The following is a 24,205-nucleotide window of genomic DNA, read 5'->3' as shown; positions in this document are numbered from 1 at the left end:
GATTTTGGGAAAAAGAACATTTTTAATGTAAAAAGTTGACCAGAGTTCTGGGTGGAGGTGGATGGGGGTGAATAAGGATAACTGTAATAGTATCAACAATAAAAATTTTTTAAAAAGATTTGACCAAACTTGTTTTATTAAAAATGGGCATATTCATTTTTACTAGTCACCATCATTTCCAATTTAATTCACAAGTTAATTCTATCCTTAGATGAAGTCCTCCTTTCCAAGTAACCTTCCCTTCCACCAGGCTGGTACAGCTACTCCCTATACCCCACTGTGCTCCCTTGGCATTTTTGGGACCCTCCTAGAGACTAGACCATAGATTGCTACCAAACCACGCCCATCACACTCTATCAGTTAAGTCTAGCACAAGACCCACCAGAGCCCAGATTCAACAACAGGGGAAATAAACTCCACCTCTTGAAGGGAAGAGAAGAATACATGGTAGAGAGATAGGAGAAATTGTTGGTACCCATCAATAGATATAATTATATACATGACAATTTGAAATTTAAGGTAATAATTATAAACTCAGCATAGTTTTTGTAATTTCATTTTCTATAATTTTTATTTACTAAAATATAGACATGGAAATAAATACAAGTATGGAACAGGCAAATATTGGAATTCAACAATTGTTTGAGATTTATTGGGCAAGGAGAAAAGATGGGACTAGAAAGGATTCAAAGCACAGGTGGCAAACACAAGGCCTGTGGGCCAAATTGAGCTGTCCACCTTGTTTATATAACCCGGCACCTTGTCTATACCCAGTGGCAGCGCCGAGCTCTCCCTGAACTGTTAAGAAGTAGTTACATTTATATAGTCCTAAAATTACATTCAGCCCTTTGAAGGCAACCACGAGGCTGACATGGCCTCTGGTGAAAATGAGTTTGACACCCCTGATTTAAAGATATCCTCAAAGCAGTTGGTATAGCAGTCAAGGAGCCAAGAAAAGGAATGTGAAAGTAGATATTGAAACATTGCATTGAGGACCTTTTCAGGCTAAGGAACTGTTTATTGGGATGGAGGAAATGGAGTTGTTGAGCTGGAATGACATACAGGGTGATCAGAGAGCAGATATGACGAGTCATACAGTTATCGGCAATGATATGAAGACAAAACATAGAACCAGTGATGGACCAACAAGACAATATAATAAGCAAGTACATGGTATAGTTCTAAAAATTAGCCTTAATTTCAGAATAGAGAGTGATCATTGGAGGCTGAAGTGAAAAGCTTCCATACAGGAGGTGAGAACTGAGTTGAATTCTGGAATTAAACAGGAATCAATTATAGAGGGGTGCAAGAAAAGGCACGGCTGAGACTTTGGTAGCAGTATTTGCATGAGGGTCTTAGGGAATTAAAAGCGCATCGGGCTTTCTCACTCTCAGGTTAGCAGTTTGGAATTTGACCTTTGGAAAATGGGAGTCATTAAAAACATAATTTAGTAAGCAAAGGACATGATTAAAAATAATTTAGGCAAATTAATTTGGCATGAGGAAGATGATACAAGATTGACTTTTGTATGACTGAGAGAAAAATGATCAGTTAAGAGGCTAGTGCAATAGCCCACTGTGATGAAACATTTTTTAGACACATTCTTACTAGATGTGTAGAATTAAAAGCTTTGCCATTTTACAGATATATTGGTTGGGGAAGTGGAGCATAAGAAAAAGAAGAGAGAGCCCTCAAGCTTTTTGACCATATGAAGAAAAGCGTATGTATGGTCTGCAGATGGACCTGGAACAGTCAAGTGCCTCAGTGAGGCCATTTCCCGTGGACCCTTGGCAAGTTTGACTCTGCCTTATGGAACCTAACACTTTGCTCAGAAAGTCCTAGAAGACTGTCTTATACATGGTTTGGAAAACAGTTGAGGAAAATTCAAACGATAACTTGAAGAGTCTATAGAAACAGAATAAAGAAAGTAGCTGAAGCAATAAATAGGCCCATTTCACCAGAGTTGTCTCAGCAATCTCTTTCCTAACACGGTGTTATCTCCAAAACGCCTTTTTACAAAAAATGCAAGTTGCAGCAGTAGTGCTGATTTCACAATTCACATAATCAAATTCCTAATTTGTTTTAGAAGGAGACTTCTAAAAGGCATCAATTTTTTTTCTTTATCTACTGGCTTCCAATGGTTCCCAGAGAAGAAGGATGTGTCACTATTTCCAGTGTTTATTGTTATAGTGATATTTTTACCAGCTTCGTATTTGGAACCAATAAACACTAATTCTTACAACCAGTTTAAACAACAACAACAAAAGCAACTGTATATACCATAGCCTATTTAAAAGCTTCTAGTCTATTACATTATGATATAAAGAGAATCTGTCAACATTTGGGATTCATTCTTTCAATGTATATTCATTGGTGCTTACTATGCATGAGATATTATTCAAGGTCTCGTGGTTATGAAACTTACTTTATGGAATTTACATTCTAGAATATGCCAGGTTAACAAATGATCCCCTGAAAAAGCTGTTTCAGTAATGACTTGTATCAGAATTTTCCTCCTTGTAAACAAAAGAGAGTAAACAATGGCATGGTCCTCTCAGCTGCCTTTGATGACTGCTCTTTTATTAGCATGCTACTTGACACATTTTCTCAGTAGTGAAAATTGAGATACCAAGCAAATACTTCTCTATATGTTTGTTGTAGTTTAAGCAGAAACTATTAACAGTGTGTACACCTGTTAATAGTCTATAGTATTTTATTAAATTTCTCTATGAATTTTAGGGGCTATAAGAAGCCTGAGCAATGAAGACTGAATTCATTAACTCACAAAATAGTGTGATACCTACTATGTGTTAGAAATTGTGTGTCAATTTCATCCTTGATACTTAGTAAAAAAATAAATATTTATGTAAGCATAATAAACCAAATTCTTATATAAATGGAAAGTATGCTTCAATAGCTTTTTCATTTGTTCATTTTTTTCCTATTTTTTTATTTCATCTCTCTCTATTTTTCCTCAATTTCTTAATTATTTTTAACTACTAAAAATAATAGATGGCATTGTTTTGTAATATTTAAAGTTTGTTTTTTTTTTTGATGGTGGGACATAACATATCAACATTGGACAGATTTCCTACTTACAGAATTCAAAGAGAGGGGGCTGCGGGGTGGAGACACAGGGGTGACACCCGGGGCAGTGTAGCAGCAAGCTGGAACTGTAAGAGCAAGCAGGCAGCTTACATTCAGCAAATACGGTGAAGCAAGCTAGGTTACTTGGGGCTTCCTGAGGGTTGGCTAATATGAATACGTTTGTCAGGTTCTGGAGCACAGAAGCTATTTTCAGTTGTGCATACCTGGTCCTGTGGTGATGAGGGCTGGTGTGTGGTGGCCCAGAGTATAAAGGCCTAATACAGAAAGGGGTGGGGATATGGACCTAAGCAGCTACTGGAAAAGGGGAACTGACTGGCTAGAGCCTTAAACTGGATCAGGAGAACATAAAAAAATCACATGGCTCTACTTGATGTGTTCGATCAGGTTTGTGTGAAATACTATTTTCTTTCAATCTAGAAGGATAACATTACTACTCATTTCAACCTCAGGGTTGCCCCCAGTGAACCATGCATGTATAGTCACTATCATATGTCTCCAAGTGTGAAAACAATGCTAGGGGTCACATGGTTACTGATGTCTATCAAATATTTTGGTTTTCTTATGTACACTGCACTAATGTATGTGTGTGTGTTGCCTTATTAATCCTTAGTCACTCTGAGTATGTACTATCTCCATTTTACAGGTAGGGATTACAGTTTAAAAACTTTGTAACTTGCTCAGTGAATGGCACAGGTGAGGCTGCCGGGTGCCACAATCCATGTTTTTACCTACTGTACACGAACATATGCCCTCCATTTATTCCAAAACCACACTGGCATTTCGAATTCAGTGGTGAACAAGACAAGCAAGTATCTGCCTTCAAGAGTCTTACATTCTGGTGGATTCATTAGAGGCAAGTCAGCCTTTAAAAACAGGTCTTTGAGAGATAGTTGATCACATATTTTTCTGCCAATGTCTCATCTCCTGAAGAGTCTTATAGCTCAGTGCCATATAATTAGATAAGATGGGCTGAACTGTTTACCCTCAAAACTTGTAGGGTGAAGTCTTCTCAGTATCTCAGAACGTGAGTATGTTTAGACACAGGGCCTTTAAAGAGGTGGTCATTTTAAATGATGCTACTAAGGTGTCCCTAACCCAATTTGACTGATATCTTTATAACTAGAGGAGATTTGTACAAAGAGATACCAGGGATTCACACACACAGAGGAAAGAACCTATAATGAATGACACAGTGAGAAGTTAGCTATCTGCAAGCCAAGGAGAGAGGGCTCGGAAAAACCAAACCTGCTGACACCTTGATCTAAGATGTCTAGCTGCCAGAACTGTAAAAACACACACACACACAAACAAACAAACAAATGAAATTCTGTTGTTTAAGCCACCCAGTGTGTGGTATTTTGTTATGGCAGCCTTAGCTGACTAACATGGGTGATCTAAGAGAGCTCTTAGAATGTTGATGTCTCAGGTGAGTCCAAAAGGATGAATTGGAATTAGCCCCATGAAAATATCATTGAAAGAAAGAAAATATACAAAAGACCACAGGCACATGAAAAGAAATTCTACATGACAACTCATTAGGAGAATGAAAATTAAAATGATAATATGACTTTACACCTGTTAGAACTGCCATCATCAAAAAAGCAAGCAATAGCTAAGACTGGCATGAATGTGGAGAAAAGGGAACCCTTACACACTCTTCATGGGATTATAGCTTGGTACAACTGCTATGAAAAACAGTATGGGATTTCCTTGAAAAATTAAAAAATACCATATGATATAGCAATTCCACTTCGGAAAATATATCCAAAGGAAATGAAAAGCACTAACTTGAAAAGATATCTGTGCACCCATGTTTATGGTTGCATTACTACAATAGCCAGTAAATAAAAACAACCTATGTGGCCTTCCAGTGCTTACCACAGGCTGTGTTCTTACACTGCCTGTACAGAGAGAGGAGGCAGAGTAAACCCACCGCTCCCCCAAAAAAAGAAAAAGAAAGAAAGAAAAACAACCTATATGTCCATACAGATACAAATGGATAAAGAAGCTGTGATACATATATATTATGGAATATCATTCAGCCATTAAAAAAAAACAAGGAATCCCTACATTTGCAACAATATGTATGGATCTTAAAGGCATTATGTTAAGTGAAATATATCAGACAGAGAAAGACACATAGGGTATGTATGATCTCACTTATATGTGGAACCTAAAAACAAGCAAACAAAGAAAACCCCAAACTAATGCAAAATAAAGATCAGACTTGTGTACCAGAGGCAGAGGGTGAGGAAGGATAGAATTGGAAGAAGAAGAACAAAAGGCACACATTTCTACTTGTAAGATAAATAAATGCTAGGGACATAGTGTACCACACGATGCCTGTAGCTAACACGGCTGTATGATAGATAGTGAAACTGTTAGTGAGTAAATTCTAAGAGTTCTCATCATAATGATAGTTTTTTTCTTTCTTTACATATTATCTATATGAGAAATGGTTATTAGTTGAACCTATTCTGGGAATCATTTCACAATGCATGTGAATCAAACCATCGTGCTACACAGCTTAAAATTATACTGTGATATATGTCTATTATTTCTTAATAAAACTGGAGAAAAAGATATCATTGAAGGAAAAAACATTCAAAGTAGAAAAAATAACCCTGGGAGGATATGAAGAAAAACCATGGACTCATAGGACAACAATACAACAATATATATATACAGTATATACATATATATATATATATAAAGGGATATATATTTGTGTGTGTGTGTAATATATAATGTTAACATAATAATTATAGTATAACATATTATAGAACATATTCTTTAAATATTAAAATTATTAGAATCTTTGCTAGCCTACACTTGTCACACATGGGACTAAATATTATATGTGTGTATGTAAGGAACCAGGTAAAGACAAGATTCAGGCATAATAAGAATAGGTAATAGATTAAGAGTTCAAACACTTTTAGTCTTCTGAGGCCTTTTAATTTTACCACTTTCTTTGTATTTCCTACTGTCATTGAGACTTCACTGTCATAGTTATTTCCCTTACATTTTTTACCAGTTTTCTCACACATTATGTAATTTTTATTCCTCCACTGACTTGAAAAATTTATATATAAGTAAATTTGGAAGTTCACATAATTGAACACATAAAGCTTAAGTTCATGTAAAGCTTAAAGATTACCTCTCTTGAAAATACAAGTAGTACCTTTAGCAACACATTTCATATCACTGTTGTGAAAATAACAGTGATGCAATTCATTATAAAATGTGTGTATGTTTAATATGTCAATTACATTTATATTTAAATATATAAGGTCTGTTCAGAAGGTACCCAGCCACATAATATGAAAAACACAGACACTTACTGATGACGACGATACGAGATAGAAGAAACATTGTAAGTAGGACAATGACACCTCAGTCCCCTTCAAAGTAGGCACCTCGGGACCTCACACAGTTCTCCCAATTGCCATCAGCTTCTCCAGCATATTTTCCTGAATCTCATCAACAGTCAAATCTCTTCCCTTTCAAAGGTGATTTTAGTTTTGGGAAAAGCCAAAAGTTGCAGGTGCCAAATCTGGGCTGGGGCAAGGGGTGTTAAGTCACCTGGTTACCAAAAAAACTCTGCACTAGTTGTGAAGCATGAGCAGGCACATTGTTGTGATGAAGCTGCCAATCACCAGTTGCCCATAGCTGCAGCCTTCTGAATCTCCTGAATAGTTTCCATGGAGAAATGTTCAAGCTTAATGCAAAATTCGATGGAGATTTGTTGCTCTACTTGCTCAGTCATTTTAAACACAATAGCCACACAATGCACATGATCACTCAATGGTGTCTACCACCCCCACTGACTAGTGCAGTAAAGTTATCATTGTTCACACATGCACGTTCCAACCCACTGTCCTTGGCTGCCAGGTTACATTGATGTTGCACAAACAATTCTCTTTATATTAGCAATGCCTGGTCTTTTTCTGGACAGACCTCATATATACTACATAGAACATTGTTTTTACTTTGACAAAATACATAATAGGAGAAGTGTGACTAGTAACATCAATTTCACTTCAGCCCTAGTTGGTATAGCTCAGTGGATTGAGTTGAGTGCAGGCTGCGAACCAAAGGGTTGCCAGTTAAATTCCTAGTTCAGGGTACATGCCTGGGTTGCAGGCCAGGTTCCCAGTGTGTGGGGTGGGGGTGTGAGGGACAACCACACATTAATGTTTCTCCCTCTCTCTTTCTCCTTCCCTTCCCCTCTGTCTAAAAATAAAATGAGTAAGCTCTTTAAAAAAATGTTTTCACTTCAAAGCAGATTGTACTTTGGAGGAATCTTTTAAACCTCAGATTTACGCTTATATCATCCTAAACATCAGAAAAAAATATAGCTTGGAATAAAGAAATATTAAAACCTTCATTCAAAATGAATGACTAAACAGCTAAAGCACATCTCTCTCTGAAAGATGCTGGGATTCTGGTTTGACTTGAGTGTGTACGTTATCTCTAGAAAGAATGGAATGATGTGTGCTTGCGCAGCAGTGTCCCCTGGCAGAGAGAAGGCACCTAATGTCCAGCCTGCATCTGCTTACTGAGTCAGGATTGCATTCCTTTGTCTTCACTGATGCTTCTATTCAAACAGATTTTTGTAAGGATTCATTATCAGTCTTACCAGAGTCTGGTACACAGTAAGCACTCAAAATATACGGGTAAATTTAGTTAAACTATTAAGTTTTGTCAGGGAGCTCTAAAAACTTCAGTTGGCATAAATGACTGGGTGTGTTAAATGTGACCATAATCTTGTTGTGTTGTCTGTAGGTTAATATATATTGATCTTATATTTTAGGTATTTGGCAAGTGCTGTTTCCCTTTCTAAGTCACCCACATTTGGTGATAAATATACCCACAGTCCCCAAATACTAAAAAAATACTATAAGATTATTTCAAAAGTTTGAAGATAATATAATTTGGTTATATTGAATGACCTTGAGAAAAAATAAATCCAGTCACAAAGCAAAGGTGTTTTTAAAAGAACAGAGAAGAAGAGGTTTTGTTCAGTTTTCTGTCCTTTAATAGGCTTATAAATATGAGATGAGGTGAGGTTTTGCGAGAGGATTTGGTCATGAGGAAGAGACCTCATGAACGTTGTTAGTGCCTTATAAAAGAGGAAATAGAAAGCTCCCTTGCCCTTTCAGCCGTGTGAGGATACAAAGAGAGATTTGCAACTGGAAAGAGGGCTCACCTGATCATGCTGGCGTCCTGATCTCAGACTTGCAGCCCACAGAAATCGGAGTGACATTTTTTGTTGTTTATAGTGCTGGTGGCAATGTTAGACCTCAGGTCTTGAGTTTGGCAAAGCAGAATTCAGAGCCAAGAACTCTAGTACAATACGTTTATTTAGCCTTTTACAAAATCTCAGAGGCAGAAGAAATGAGCCAGCTGGGCAGCATGGCCTCAGTGAACAAGTTACAAAGGCAAAAGAAAGGCCCTTGGAGCTGAGGAAAAAGAAAGCAAAAATACACATTTTGGGAAACAAGGAGGGGAAAGGCAGACGTGATCTGGACTCTAGATTATAGAGCGTGTATGCACATTGGGCCCCTTTCCTTAAGGTTTTTTTTTTTGTTTGTTTCCCCTCTGTTTTCTAAAGGCAGGCATTTGAGGGGAGGTCTCAGGGGAGGATCTCAATAGAAATTTGTCAGCTTTTCAGGTGTGTCCTTTCAGCATCATGGTCTCTACTGATTAGTCCGTGCTGGGGCAGGGGCTCATTAGCCATTGCATCTGGTCCTGATGGCAGCCATGGCATCGTGTCATCTGGTTTTGCTGCTCCTCTGAGCCTGGGGCTGAAACACACCTGAGGCCTAGATGTTAACTCTAGTTTAACCAGAACCCTGTCACTGTGGTCAACAGACCTGAGGCCTTGTTCCTAAGATTATTTGACATTGATCAGAACCTCATTGTCCTGGGGCTTAATACTTAAAGGAGTGGTCATGCAAGGGGTTGAATGGGGGTTCTATGAGGCTAATCTCTGGCTCCCTCTTTCCTCCTCTAAGGGGGTCTAAGCCATATGACTAATGACATGCTAGGGAGGAAAAGTCACTCCAGGGACAAGATTCTAGCTTATAATTGTTATCTTCAGTAGTTTTGCCTGTTGCTAGGCAGCTGGGACTTTCCACCCTGGTTCCATTCCATACTTGGCCTATCATTTCCACTTTGGGTATGCTTGTCTAACTGCCCACTCTATCAATAAAGCATTCAGTCTGTAGTATTTTTTTTATTTATTGCTTTTAGAGAAAGAGGGGTGGGGCAAGAGAGAGAGAAATATTGATTTCTTGTACTACTTCTTTATGCATTCACTGGTTGATTCTTATATATACCCTGGCCACAACCCACAACCCTGGATAAAACCCACAACCTTGTCATATTGGGGTGATGCTCTAACTAACTGAGCTACCTGGCCAGGGCCAGCCTGTGGTATTTTGTTGTAACAGCCCAAATGGACTAAGACACCTGTCTTGCTAATAGCTATTAGTGCATGTTCAAAATAAAGGTTAACTTGCTTATTAAGGAATATGCAGTATAATAGCATGGTCAGTGTATCATATAAATACTATTTATTCATTGGAGAATGTCAGGTGAATAGAATAGAAATAGAGCTATCTATTTTTGAAATAAAAGAGAAGAAAGAAGCTTAAGAGCATATTTGTGTTAGGGCTACATCAACACATTAGGAGTTCTGTGTGAATTAGATGATTTCACTCATATGTGGAATCTAATGAGCAAACTGTACTAATGAGCAAAACAGAAACAGACTCACAGATGGAGAACCAATGACAGCAGGGTGGGGGGAGATTAGGGGGTGGAGGGACTGAGCAAAAAGGAAAAGAACTCACAGACATGGACAAGTGTGGTGGCTGCTGGGGGGAAGGGGTATAAGGGGACTAACTGGTAATGCAAAAAATGCAATAAAAATTACATTTAAAAAGCTTTATTTAAAAAACTAAAAGTTTGTAAAAATTAATTAATTAATTAATTAAAACAAAACAAAACAGGACAATACCCTTCCCTCTTGCTGCTTGAAGTTCCACTGTAGTGAACAGATTCAGGCTGCATTTCAGCCCCCGGCTGTGCCCTCGGTAGGCATCATGTGTGCTGCACCCGCAGAAGTGGCAGCAAATATGTGCCAAGCACTGCAGTGAATTTAAAGATGAACATGTGTGTGTGTATATATCATGTATATGTATCTATAATATGTAATTACATGCAATTATGTATAATGTACATATACACATCATACATTATATAATTGTATATAATTAATCCCTCTCATGTATTATAATATATGGTATATATTTTATATTTATCATATGATATAATGTGATAATATATGGTATATATGATATAAGCATATATCACACCTGCCATGCATATCATATATGTGATATATATTATGTATAATATATGATACATATGCTGTATGTGATATATATAATTATAATATATATGAGAGAGACTTATTTTAAGAAATTACCTCCTGGGACTGTAAAAACTAGAAAGTCCAAAAGTCATAGGTCAGGTCAGGTGCTGGACACACAAGACAAGGGCAGACACTGTGGTCTGGAGTCCAGACTCCACAGGGAAGTAGGCTAAAAATATAGGCAGGGTTTCTATGTTTCAGTCTTGAGGAGAATTATTTCTTCTTCATGAAACTTCAACCTTTTCTCTTAAAGCCTTCAGTTGATTGGATAAAGTCTTATGTAGGGTACCCCTCACTGAGATAAAATAATCAAGCAATAACAGTTTAAATTACCAGTGAAATTCTAATTAAACCAACAATAATGAAATAATTTTCTATCTTTCAGAAAAACTCATGTAAATCACTAATTTCAATACACTGGAAGTTAGCTAAGTGGTCAGAGTCACTTGTTTCTTTTTCTGGGTAAGTATAGTCTTATGCTTTGTCCAAGTCACTGGGGATTTTTTGTATTGTTAAATAGAGGGATTGTGTAGACCATGAAAACATCCCCTGTTTTAAATCTCACATACCAGGCGATATCACCCCTTAGACTTAATTATAGCTAAAAAATAAGCCCTTTGGACGCTTTCTACTTCTTGTCCTAATCAATTTTGAGTTTCATTAAATGAGAATTCCACAAAGTTTATCTACCCCAAGACAGGATAAATATTTTCTCTCTATTACACTTACTTATTATATCCTGGTGCTGTATGAGTGCCTGGTATTAGAGACTGTTGTATATTCCACTGAATGAATATTGTGTAAATATGCCTGGTAAGGCTGAACCGTGTCTTCTGTTTAAGAATCCCCCATGGTCTCCTCTGCTGAGGGTGCAGCATTTCTCTGACCAGGAGAAAAATAGCTTAATTTCATGGTTTACAAGTTAGGAAAATAGTACTTTCAATAATGAAAATTAGGATCTATAAAAGAAAAGAAAAGGGAATGTAACCGCAGTATTATGGGAAACAATACAAAGATTAGTTCATTAAATTAGAACATAACACAACCATGGTATTCAGCAAATACTTTAACAGGTAGTCAAAGTAGAACAAAGTGTGAAAGGGAAGAGGGGAAGTGTGAATCTTAGGTCACTCTGTGAGCTCTGTGACTTTGGCTAGTTCATTCTATATTTACTGAGTCTATGTCCTCTCTGGTAAAACTCCAGGATGGCTATGCTTATCTTAGAGGGTGGTTGGCAATTATGTAATTATTTTGTAAATTCTAAAGTATATTCAAAATAGGAGGTATATTATATCACACTTAACAATTTCAGTTTTCTTTTTCTGAGAGGATAATTCAGTGAATATAGAACTGGGATGGGAAGCAAGAAACCTTGGTTCAATAACTAATAATTTGCCCTCTTTTAACCTCAATATTTTTGGATGACAGTAATTTTTAAATGGGGTTGTGATAGGAAGAAAGAAATGCCCTGTCTTTTATACTCTAAAACTCCTAATATTACTTATAGCTTTATTCTAAATAGCTATGTAGATAGTTTCTCTATTTAAATTAGACCAATAAATTATAATTTCAAGAAAGTATTAATGACTTGTACAAGACCCCATAGAGCAAGTCAGCAGCTGTGTTGAGATAAGACATTTAGCCCAGAGTCCAAAATCTGTCACTATGGGGCTAGCGTTCTTTTACTGAAATTCTCTACCTTGATACTTTTAGTTGCTATAATCTAATTGATTCTGTTATTGTAAATCATTATGGGAAATATTGATATACTAGCACACTTACACTCAGTGTTTCAGATCCTGTGCTAATAGATTAGAACAACCAGAAGCATAAGACAGAGCTTCTTCCCTAGGAAATTCAGTCTTGCAGAGGATCTCATGTATTGCCTCTCTCTCTTTGTTTTGTATCAGACTGTGTGGCAAACCTCAGTAATGTACAATGTGCTTTGCATACTTAGATTAGACAGCTACCTTCAACATTTGCTATGAGGTGTCTCAAAGGGAAGGATAGGAAAAATTCATTGCTTTGCTCATTAACAGTATGGTGAAGAAAGATATACATCATTCTGAAAGAACAATGAAGAATCCTAGTTATATCAGGAATTTGTACATTAGATATGGCATTTTAAAATCCTGTGCCTGATTATGTATGCACATGTAACAAATATAAATCATCCTCTTCATATACATTTTTTAAATTTAATCTTCATGACAAACCTGTGGGATAGATTCATTCTGGTATTACAAATGATGAATCTAATGTTCAGATATTAGGATGTATAATTTTGCTATTTATCTTCCTCATTAAATTGTAAGTTCTTGGGAAAGAGCATTAATAGTGGAAACAACTTGCTTATCCTGAATTATATGTCCCATGAAAGCTGTGTGTATCTGAGCAACTTACTTAACCTCTCTAAATATTGGTTTCCTTGCCTATAAAGCATAATTATGTGAAAAGAATATAAAGTCTTGGTAGGGCACATATTGGGAAGGAATGCATGCTTCCTACACATAGGGCACTATTCTATGCGGTAGAGGGCCCATGAAGAGTTCAGTAATTGTGTGGGAGGAATGCCATCCATAATATATGCATGGGAGCTTCTTATACAACTGGCTGCTTAGCAGCTGTAAAAAAGTCTAACCCATTTATTAGTTGTTTGTAAAATCATAAATAAGTTGCAGGTGATAGAAGCATGCCATTTTAATAATTCAGTGAAAGCTTAAGGGATTCTTGCCTAAATCCAGGTAAATATTAAAGCCTTTCACTTCGGCAGATATTTTCTTATAATTCTTTTTATTCTGTTACTCAAACACACACAGCATTGTGATACAGAAATGGTATATGAGGAGTAGAGCTTAAACTGAGGCACACACGTGAGAACTTTCTTTATCTTGACTTTTATACTGTGGTCAAGCCTAGCACATAATATAAAACTTTCACACCTAAATAAAATCCATATGTTGCAAATTTGGGGACAAAAATACAGTGTTTACAAATGCATCCAAATTGATAAAAACAATATCTGATTACCAGGACAGACCAGAGCATTCAGGCTCATTTAATTACCATTTGGAACCAAAAGGACCAGCTGTCAGTTCTACTACTTACATACAACTGACCTCTTTCTCACAGAGAGACCAATGTTAATCACTCTTCAAAACAAAGTTACTTTGATATAGAGATGATCAACATGTGACAAAGACACCAACAGATTAAGAGTGTAACAAATTCACTGTGGAAACCCGACACATATAGGACAGTATTTCTTTTTTCAAAACATATAATCTTTATTACATTTTTTACCATTACCATTTGGTCCCTTAAACTCCCCTACCCCCAGCAATCACCACAGTGTTGTCCATGTCCATGAGTCCTTTTTTCCTTTTTCTCCTTTAAACAACATTGAAGAAGCTTGAAAGAGCTCTAACTATGATATGGAGCTGCTAACCCTGCACTCAAAAAGGCTGAGATTCTTTAAGCACAAAGTAAATAAGGAAATTCTGTCCCTCAATGTTGGAAATGTGAAGAACAGTTTACTCCAATGCAAAACATGTGTTTTAAGCCCTAAATTCCAAAACTTTAAGAGAGGCCTTATTTTTACCTTCTATTGCTTCATTTTCCTTACTATTCAATTTCACAATTACAAAGATCAATCCTTCCAAGTAGTTGATTGATTGCTATCATTGATCTTGTACACAGAAGGTGGGAAAAAAACACACATAAGTCTTGCTTGGCGTTTCAGCAAATTTCCTTCATTAAGTGTTTATATTGGCAAACCTGAAATGTATGTGCTTGGCTTGAAAATGGTTCTCTGATGGGCATAGATTGCTGGCCATCCTCCTGCTCATGCTTATAAATTTTTAAATTAGGACAGTGGTAAAACAGAATTGAAGAGAAGAAAGTACCACTCTCTAAACACAAGAGGAAGAAACAAAAATAAAATTTCACTAGGGCCAGTGTAAACTGACTCTAAACTTCTAAAATCCTTCCAGAAATGCCAGAAAATATTTTTATCCCTAATTTCTTTTCTCTCCTTTCTAAACCTCCATTTTCTGTTTTCTACAGACCTTTTTACAAGGGTATATTGGTATTCGTAGCTGCAATTGAGACCCTTTGGCTAAGAATGGAAAATAGAGCTCTGATGCTCAGCTAAGCAGTGTTTGCCTGCTCACCTGTGTGGCTGCCCTCAGAAACAGCTTTCATCTTTTCATCAGCCTTCATTGCCTGACAGCACCTACCAGCGTTAGAAAGATTTTTCTAGGTCTAGCTCAAAATTATCCAATGATTTTTATTTTATGTCTACTGTTGTGGGTACCAAAAAGGAGCCCCACCAGTTCTTTCAAATATTCGCTCTCCTTCTTTGTGCCTTCAGTCACATCTCCTTCCTACATGCCATGAAGACATTTCATCCAATTCAGTAAATATATAAAAGTGTTTAGTATTGTGTTGGGCACAGGAAGCACACATTAAAAAGACATGAACACCGTTTTTAAAAAGCTTATAAACTACTAAGGAAGACAGGCATGTAAACACATATAGTTAAGTATAAGTGAGCAAACTGGACTACACTGAAGTTATAGAGGTTAAGTGAGAACAAGTAATGATGAACATTTCCATTGGTGGAGGGGAGGAAGATGATCAGGAAAGAATCCTTAGAAAAGCAGCCTGCATTGAATTCTGAAAGACTGTGAGGTTTGGCCTTTTTTTGTTTTTTAAGATCAAAAGAGGCAAATAGGTGGTCAAGTTTTAATTTGGAAAAAAATGATAGTCTAATCTTGGAAACTTTCTTCCCTTGAAGTAGAGTAATTCTTGACCCCAACCTGCTCTTCACCTGGCCACTTCTTTTCATGTCAGATGAATCACACTTTCTCTGCTCAGTTGGACAGCCAACTCTGCTGATTACTGTAGTCTATGTTTTTGCTATAGCTCCTGTACTAAACTGGATTTTTTTGTCTTATTGCCCCTTTCTTACTTTTCTTTCTTTAATGCTGCCTCAGAATTAAGAGATTTTATTCCTATATGCCTCATCTCGTACCAACTTCAAAGAGTCCTTGTGAGCATTAAGTTACTATGTGAAAATGGCTTAGAACTGTACAAGGCACATTGTACATACTCAATTTATATTCTCGGTTAAGAAATATTCAAGAAAAGCACCTCACATCCAGGAACCCAATCTTACTTTTTGACAAAAATCACCTATTTATCCTCCTGGAAAACTCCCAGTTTGAAACTAGATCTTTCAAAATTCAGTAAATATTTGAAAGAATATAAAAGGCTGTTTGGGCCAGACACTGTTGGATTAACATCCAGCAGAACTTTCTCAAGTGTGGGTAAAAAGGACAATCAACTATGCTTCTATCTTTTTATCTAATGCACATCTTTTTTCATCTAAAGCAAGTATATTTTAATCATAAATTATTTTATGGTAACTCCCAGTCGGGTTATTAGGGACCAATACAGAGGCTGCAACCACATCTAGTTTCCCTCATAGCTAAGTGTAGCCATGAAAGTATGTTCTGGCCAATGACACATGAGTATCACTACTAGCTCCTGACCTTAGAACCACAGGATGTTGAATTCCCTGATTCCTTTCTTCTACTATAACATTAAGGAATTTCAATAGTGAGGAATTGTAACCCACCCCACCATTCTTTTGACAGTGTTTCTGTAAGTGCTGACCCTGACTAATATGTGGCTTGTACATGAACAGCATGTTTGTGTAAGAATCCTAGGTACTAACTTCAAAAGATATGGACCTCAACTTTCAGGCATCCCAGCTCCAGATTTGCTGACCTTCACTGTAGAGCCAGGATGACATGAAATTAGGATGATGTGAATCCAGGATGATGCACACCAAACTGTCACTTGTCATATTGGAATGGGCTGCGTTTGTCTGCACGTAGGGAACTTTTCAACCCCCTCTCTCGATCTCTTTGTTCTGTTCGCCTCTCCCTCCTTATAAAAACCTCTGCCTCCAGTGAGATGGGGAAATGTGCTTTGTGACATGAGTCCCCCATCTTCCAAATAGCTGGCATCTAAGTAAAACCACTTTCCTTTACATCAGCACCTGCCTCAAAAAGCCTCTCACCTTCGAATGCATACAGGAGAAAAAGCTGGGGGGGGGATATCAATTCTGGCATTGTCATAGGTTAGTCTGTACTCAGAGAAATATGCAAATCAGTTTTAATTTGCATAGAGCTCAGTTAATCTTCATAGTAAGTGTAAATCTACATTGAATTTATGTACTTTGATATACTGGATTTTCTCTCTATACTAATATTTTTACTACAAAATATTTGCAGCATTTAATATAACATTTAACATCTATCCTACTTCTAAATAAGAAATGTTTCTTTGAAAGCAGGGGGAAGAAAATTTCAGTGGTTATAGTCTCTTTACCTCATCTACTTTTATCTTTTCTATATCAATTTAGTTGTAGAGCAGAAACCTATAAGCAGCCATTGCACCAAAATAACTCCATCAGACTGATATATTGCTACACCACCTTGTACAGGTTGCAGGAATCATGAGACTGAAGTCTGGAGGACTAGGAGTCCTATTCCTGGAAACTAAGAGCCACACTCACCTCTTCTATCAGTGAAAAAAAAGATAATATATTAAATTATGTTTTCCCAAAAAGAAAGACTACTTATTGTCAAAATCTAACTAAGAGCTATCCCTTAAGAGATAGAAGAAATACAAGTATCACTTGTAATAAGTGAAATTAAGTGTGAACATTCATGCTCATCACAGAATAATAATTTTCTAAACAATATCTCTGAGAAAACTCCCTCTTAAAGCCTCAGAGATAAAGTGCAATTTATATTTATACTTTTTCATCTCATTAGAATCTTTTGTGAGAAATCTTTAGCCTGGAGCATCTGTTGCTGCTTGTAGAAATGTGGTTAGAAAGCAAAATTAAACTATTCAGGCTATCACAGTTTGCATTAAGTTGGTATAGACAAAATTTACTTTGACCTTTCAATCATTTAACAAACTTAACTACGTTTTAAATTACTTAGTTTTTTCCATTGCCATTTAGTCCCCCCACACTCTCCACCCCAACATTCACCATACTGTTGTCCATATCCACAGTTCTTTTCCTTTTTGCCCAATTCCTCATCTCCTCCCTTAGCTGTCAGCCTGCTCTCTATCTATGAGTCTGTCCCTATTTTGCTTGTTAGTTCAGTTTGTTCTTTTTTTTAAAGATTTTATTTATTTATTTTTAGAGAGAGAAGGGAGGGAGATAGAGAGAGAGAAACATCAATGTGCGGTTGCTGGGGGTCATGGCCTGCAACCCAGGCATATACCCTGACTGGGAATCGAACCTGTGACACTTTGGTTCGCAGCCCGTGCTCAATCCACTGAGCTACGCCAGCCAGGGCCAGTTTGTTCTTTAGGTTCCACATATGAATGGTTCCACATATGGTATTTTCTTTCTGAGTGGTTCATTTCACCTAGCATAATGTTCTGTAGGTCCATCCATAGTGTTGCAAAGGATAAAATTTTCTTACCTCACCTCTTACATACAGTGTGACAGAAGTGACATGTTTGTCTCTCACAATTGTAATTTAAAGCTTGCTTAGAACAAGATGATAATTTTCCTCATCAACTTAATGTCCTTCCCCCTAATAGAAATGTGCATTTAAATGAGAAATATAGGATGTATTAAATTTAATATAATAACTTCTTTTGAACTTTTCAAAATTTCTACTTTCCCCCTTAGGGGAATTTACTCATTTCTCTCTTTTAACATTAAATAAAATACTTCTTATAAAATATTGTTTAAAGTCTCTGCACCCTCACATCCTTCCAGCTGCATATTAAGTTATTATTATATAAATTATTTCTGCATAGGTTGCATTTCAATTACTGGCATAACTACTTTGAATTTTTTCAAAAGCAAAGTACAGTATATATATGTATATATACACACACACATATATAGTATTACATATAATATTTATTAACACAGAAATAAATTAAAGTTTTTTATTTTTCATATTTAAAGGTTATCATGATGAACATCTTTATTGAAGAATTATTTTAAGTTGCTTGTTTGCCTTAGGAGGCTCATTTATTCTAAGCCCTTGCCCACTCCTCTGTACAGTCACTTAAGGCCTTAGGACACCATGAAATGAGCTTTTCTTTTGTTATCTTTTAGAGGTATCCTTTAGAGAGGTTTAAATGGCAAGTTATGCATCATTAGCAACCTATCTGAATATCTGGAGAAAAAGACTAAAGGAATTAACACATAAGATTATTTATAGATCAATGCATAACAAAATATAGGTTAAGTGACACATAACTTGAGATATTCTTGGAATGTTGGCATTCTTGGAATGTAACATTCTTGGACTGTTGGAGATTAAAATCAATGACCTAACAAAATAACATAAATGAGCTAAACATCACACTTTGATTTTTTAAATTTCTTCTCTTTACCCAACACACTAAATACATTCAATGCTCTTATTAATATTATTGTTTAAAAATCCATGATTATTTAAGTTCTGGGTATTTTATTTACATTTTCCTAAATAATAAACTCCACTCAGCTTCTGGTTTTGAAATTAATTCCCCCTACAAACACATGTCCTGTGGCACATCAAAAAAGCATCATCCCAATGTAACTCCCATTCTGAACTACTTAAGAATGTTGGAACAACTGAAGTACTTAAGAATGTTGGAATCCAATCTTAGCCATGCCATAGTCACCCAGTTTCCTTCAAGAAATGAAAAATTTAAAAGTGATGTATGGAGCAACACAAAGGACAGGAACTTTAGGAATCTTTTTCCCTTAAACACACATACACACATACACAAAAGGAAGAAGAAAAGAAAAGAGAAAAAGAAACCCTCCTGCAACATACATTGGCAGGGGTAAGTTCAGAGCTATTATTCAGGTGATACTCATGGCTGGTATAGTCAAACTGGTTTTTATAGCTATGGCTGTTGCCCACTCTGATTGCTTCACTGTGGTTGTCCATTCCATACAAGTTGTCAAGCATTTTAAATGTCATCCTTGAATGTGGGTGGGAGGAAAGATGGAGATCTTAAAACTTCAAGAATATAAATGATTTCAACAAAGAATATACACATCTAGTTTTAAAGTTCTTTAGCTCACCTACCCAATCCCTTCTTTCTCACATGTTTTTGACTCTCTTCTCCCACAGCCCTAAATTCTGTTCATTTATTATGTTGATAGGCTCAGCTATCACTTTCCTTCATTTAGTGATTTTCCTTAACCCATGCCTCAGGTTCACCAATTCTGCTATCAAGTAGTTTAGGGATTATCTTTCTGGACAGATTAAATTGCTTCCTTAAAAGTAGGCATGATGCCAATTATAAGGATCATACTTTGTTAAACAGACTTTATTTTTAGAGCAGTTTTATGTTCACAGTAAAATTGACCTAAAGGTAAAGAGTTTCCATCTATTCCTTGCACTCTGGCTTCCACACAGTGCCTCCCCCACTATCTGGATTTTGGTAGGAATGATCCATAATTAGGAATATGACAACAATAAAAACAATATAGCATAAAGTAACTTTAAGAAATCAGTATTCATATGCATTTTAGTGATTTTTGAAATCATTATCTGAAGTTACCAAATAGGTAATTTGCTTATAATCCATGTACCCAATTGTTCTCATATGGACCTCCAAAAAAAGGGCTTCATAACTGTGACATTTCTGCATCCCAGGAAATCATTGTTTGTTTTAAATACATCTTTCCTTTAACCAGTCACTAAGAAAAATAAATTAGACTCCTTCTGACACTTCAAGCTACCCATTTATTCAGAACTGATCTTATATGTTAGCGTTTCCAACCCTGGAAAAATGATCTGATGAAAAACAGGAGACATGATCACAAGTACATTTTTTCTTTCACTGCTGCACGTTCACATTAATAATGTATATTGATTGATGTGCACTATCTGGAGACTAGTGGAAATGCTGGTTGGATATTTTCCTGTAATTTCAGACTCAGTGTTATATCTCACTGTACCCATGTAATCCTCGCTAACTCAGATTCCTTTAGCAAACTTTTTATCTCTGTTACTTACATTCCTATTCTTAGTCTTACATGGCTTGAAATATTTTAATCTTTATGTTCTAATAGCTAGCCAAGTTTAAAATTAGATACTTTTTAACCTTTAAGGTTTCTTTCTTTCAAAAAAATTCTGTTTAAGTCCCATTGCCAACAAACTTCCTACTGATAACTATTCCCTATCTGACCCCAGGTCATCACATCATACCTGAATCAGTATTAAAATGGTTTCTTTGCTTAATTCTCGTGTTCATTTATCTCAGTGAAATAAAACTGACCTAAATTTTTTTAGAATAATTTTACTATCTTCCTAGGAAGCTACATCATTCCCAATTATCACTCTCTTCAAATCTATGCTTGAGTTTATGCTTATCGGACTTCACTCTGTATATCCAGAATTATTTAAGTAGTTAAGTAGCTTGGTTGACCAAACTTCTACAAATATATTATAAAAGGACTTTCTAGAAAAAGTCCAGCCATTGTTAATATAATGAGAACAGTTCGCATGACATTTGTGTAACCTGGAAGCCAAGGAAAGTGGACTGGAATATGCATGTGTGAACAATGATGACTTCACTCTACTAGTGTGTAGGGGAAAAAGAGGCCATTGAGTGAGCATGTGCACTGTGTGGCCATCACATTCAAAATGACTGAGCGAGTAGAACAATGAATCTGCATCAAATTTTGTATTAAGCTTGAAGATTCCTCAGTGGAAACTATTCAGATGACTCAGAAGGCTGAAGCTATGGGCAACTGGTGATTGGTAGCTTCATCACAACAATGCACCCACTCAATCATCATGTCTCATGCAGAGTTTTTTGGTGAAATATTAAATCACCCAGGTGATGAGTGATAGCCCTCCTATAGCCCAGATTTGGTGCCCTACAACTTCTGGATTTTCCTAAAAATGAAATCACCTTTAAAAGAGAAGAGATTTCAGATAATCAATGAGATTCATAAAAATTCAATAGGACAGCTGATGGCAATTGGGAAAACTGTGTGAGGTACCAAGGTGCCTACTTTGAAGGAGACTGAGGCATCATTGTCTTATGTACCATGTTTCTTGTATCTTCTTCAATAAATGTCTCTATTTTTCATAGTGCATGGCTGGATACCTTCTAGACAGCCCTCATATAAATTTCACTCATAGAATTTTTCCAGGGTTTTATCACAGTCCTTATGTTCAATCATCACATACATGATGTCTTTATTTGATCAAATCAGACATTGTCATTTACTTGTGCTGTGACTTTGGGTAAAGTGTTCATGTTTTTAACCTAGTTTACTTCCCTGAAGAATGGAGTTAATACCCACCTTGCCAATTTGCTATGTTGATTGCATAGATAATGTATATATGAGGAGAGACCCCCTAAAATAATTTATTTATAAAAACATTTTTTCTTACATGTTTAAACTTTTCACCTTTAAAGTACTCTCCATTTGATGTAATAAATTTATCGAGACTTTTTTCCACTGCTCAAAACATTTTTTGAATTTGTCAATTTTAATGGCTTTTAGTGCTTCTGCCATTTTACCATTTCCACAAGGGCAAAACATTTCACTTGGAGGATTTTTTTCATCAGGGAAACAAAACAAAAGTTTCTTGGGGAGAGAGTGGGTAAATAGGGAAGGTTGGGTACCGGGGTCCTGCTATTTTTGGTCAAAAACTGCTGGGTACTCAGTGCAATGTGAACAGGTGTGCTCCTAAATTACCCATCATGAAATGGGCAAATGCTTTAAAGAGTCTTCAAAAAAATTCACACAAGCCAAATGCAGCCTCTCACAACAATGCCAGCTGGTACTGTTGGTATTGTATAAAGCATGTAGTAGGGGAAGCCTGTATTACAAGGGACTCATCCTCCAGAAAATCACTTGGGTTTTTTGGGGTCCCCTCTTGGAAAAGCACGTCGTATCTACCTGAAGCATGAAGCCAATAAATGTTCATTTCTTTATTTATCCAACTCTCAAGAAATTTTCAGAACTTTATTGCAATTCTGTTTGTCTACACAAATAACACGGAATCAAATCCTAATATATCAAAAACACTTCAAATTCTGGTCCTGCTCTTGGCTCAAGACACATTGTATGACCTTTCTCAACAGTGCCTTTAAATGCTACCAATCTAAACTTTGAATAACTTCAAAATACTTCTGAATTTTTCCCCTATGAGTTTTCTCATAAACACTATTTTTTCTTCCTCATTTTTTAATCCTGTCCTTCATTATTTCTCTAATGTAGTATCCATTACTAGGGATTTAATCATCAACTCAATGTCACCATCTCCCAGAAACTTTTGCATGCTTCTGTTTGGATCTAAGTATTCATCGGTTATATAGCATTCTCTATAAGTTTATCACCAAAGTTAACCATGTTCTCTAGGCGTAATGTACTCATTCTTTTGTGTCTCACTGTTCTGACAGCATCTTGAAGAAGAAATCATTTCAGTCGTCTTTGTACACCCAGTGCTCAATATATTCCTGACCCAATATAAGGATTTGAAATATCTTTATTAAAGAAGTTGATTCCTTATTAAAATTAGTTAATGTTCCTAAGTATGCTTGTAATTTTATATTTTAGTCTGCTCTTTTAAATAAACTGTAAATTCCTTGTATATATGATCATATAATAAATATTTCTGTTATTCATGTTACCCAGCATATTACCTTACATATATGTAGTAGAAGATAACTATTGATTACTTGATTATAGATATAAAAATTATACTTATAAAAGGAACAGGGTGGGATAGTTCCTTTGAAGGGGTATAAAGCACTATGTATCATACATTGTCATGAGGATCACGCCTGGGGGCACTGTGTTCCACTACTCCCACAAAGCTGGCAGAGCTCTGAGAGCATGCTGCTAACAAGGCTGGAGGAAAGTGACATTTTAACTATCAGAGTGATAGTGTGCCACTTTTAAAAAAATTCTCCACATGTGTTAGTAAGATTTATTTTTTTCCTAGAATTCATTCTATCCTAAATTTTAGTGGACTAGAATTTTAGTAGAGGCAGATGCTGTGATTCTATATAAAAATAATAATTATAAAAGTGATGAGTTGATACTTTTAGAGCCTTCTGTGTGTCAGATAATTAGTTGACAATTTACAAATATCATTTCTTTTTTTTAATATTTTATTGATTTATTTTTTAGAGAGGGAAGGGAGGGAGATAGAAAGAGAGAGAGAGAAACATCACGGTTGCTGGGGGTTATGGCCTGCAACCCAGGAATGTACCCTGGCTGGGAATCGAACCTGGGACACTTTGGTTCCCAGCCCGCGCTCAATCCACTGAGCTATGCCAGCCAGGACTACAAATATCATTTCTAAACTTTACAATAACTTGGCAATGTCCTTATTATCATCTTTTATATATAAAGAGACTGACATATAATCAGAAAGATTCAATAACTATTCTTAGATTATAAGACTATTAATTATAGTCAGAACTCAAATTCAGAAATATATGTACCCAGAGTTTATACATTACATTTTGTATTGGATTGAATAATATTACCCCAAATGTCCTTTTTTGACTCTGAGAGTGTGACCTGTTTTGGAAGTAGGATCTTTGCAGATGTTATCATTTTAAAACGAGATCTTG

General features: G+C 36.2%; 1 protein-coding gene and 1 pseudogene across 1 annotated transcript in view; both read left to right on the top strand.

Moving 5' to 3' along the window:
• Positions 1–24,205, top strand: part of CNTN5 (contactin 5) — an 893,122-nt gene that overhangs the window by 353,877 nt on the left and 515,040 nt on the right. The window lies entirely within an intron of this gene.
• Positions 4,970–5,064, top strand: LOC123805685 (annotated as a pseudogene).

This window comes from Phyllostomus hastatus, unplaced genomic scaffold, assembly GCF_019186645.2.
Source record: "Phyllostomus hastatus isolate PE091 unplaced genomic scaffold, TTU_PhHast_1.1 phas_scaffold_317, whole genome shotgun sequence".
NCBI classification, from domain to species: Eukaryota; Metazoa; Chordata; class Mammalia; order Chiroptera; family Phyllostomidae; genus Phyllostomus; species Phyllostomus hastatus.
Note: the sequence above shows the minus strand (reverse complement) of the source record. Positions and strands in the feature narration are given on the sequence as shown.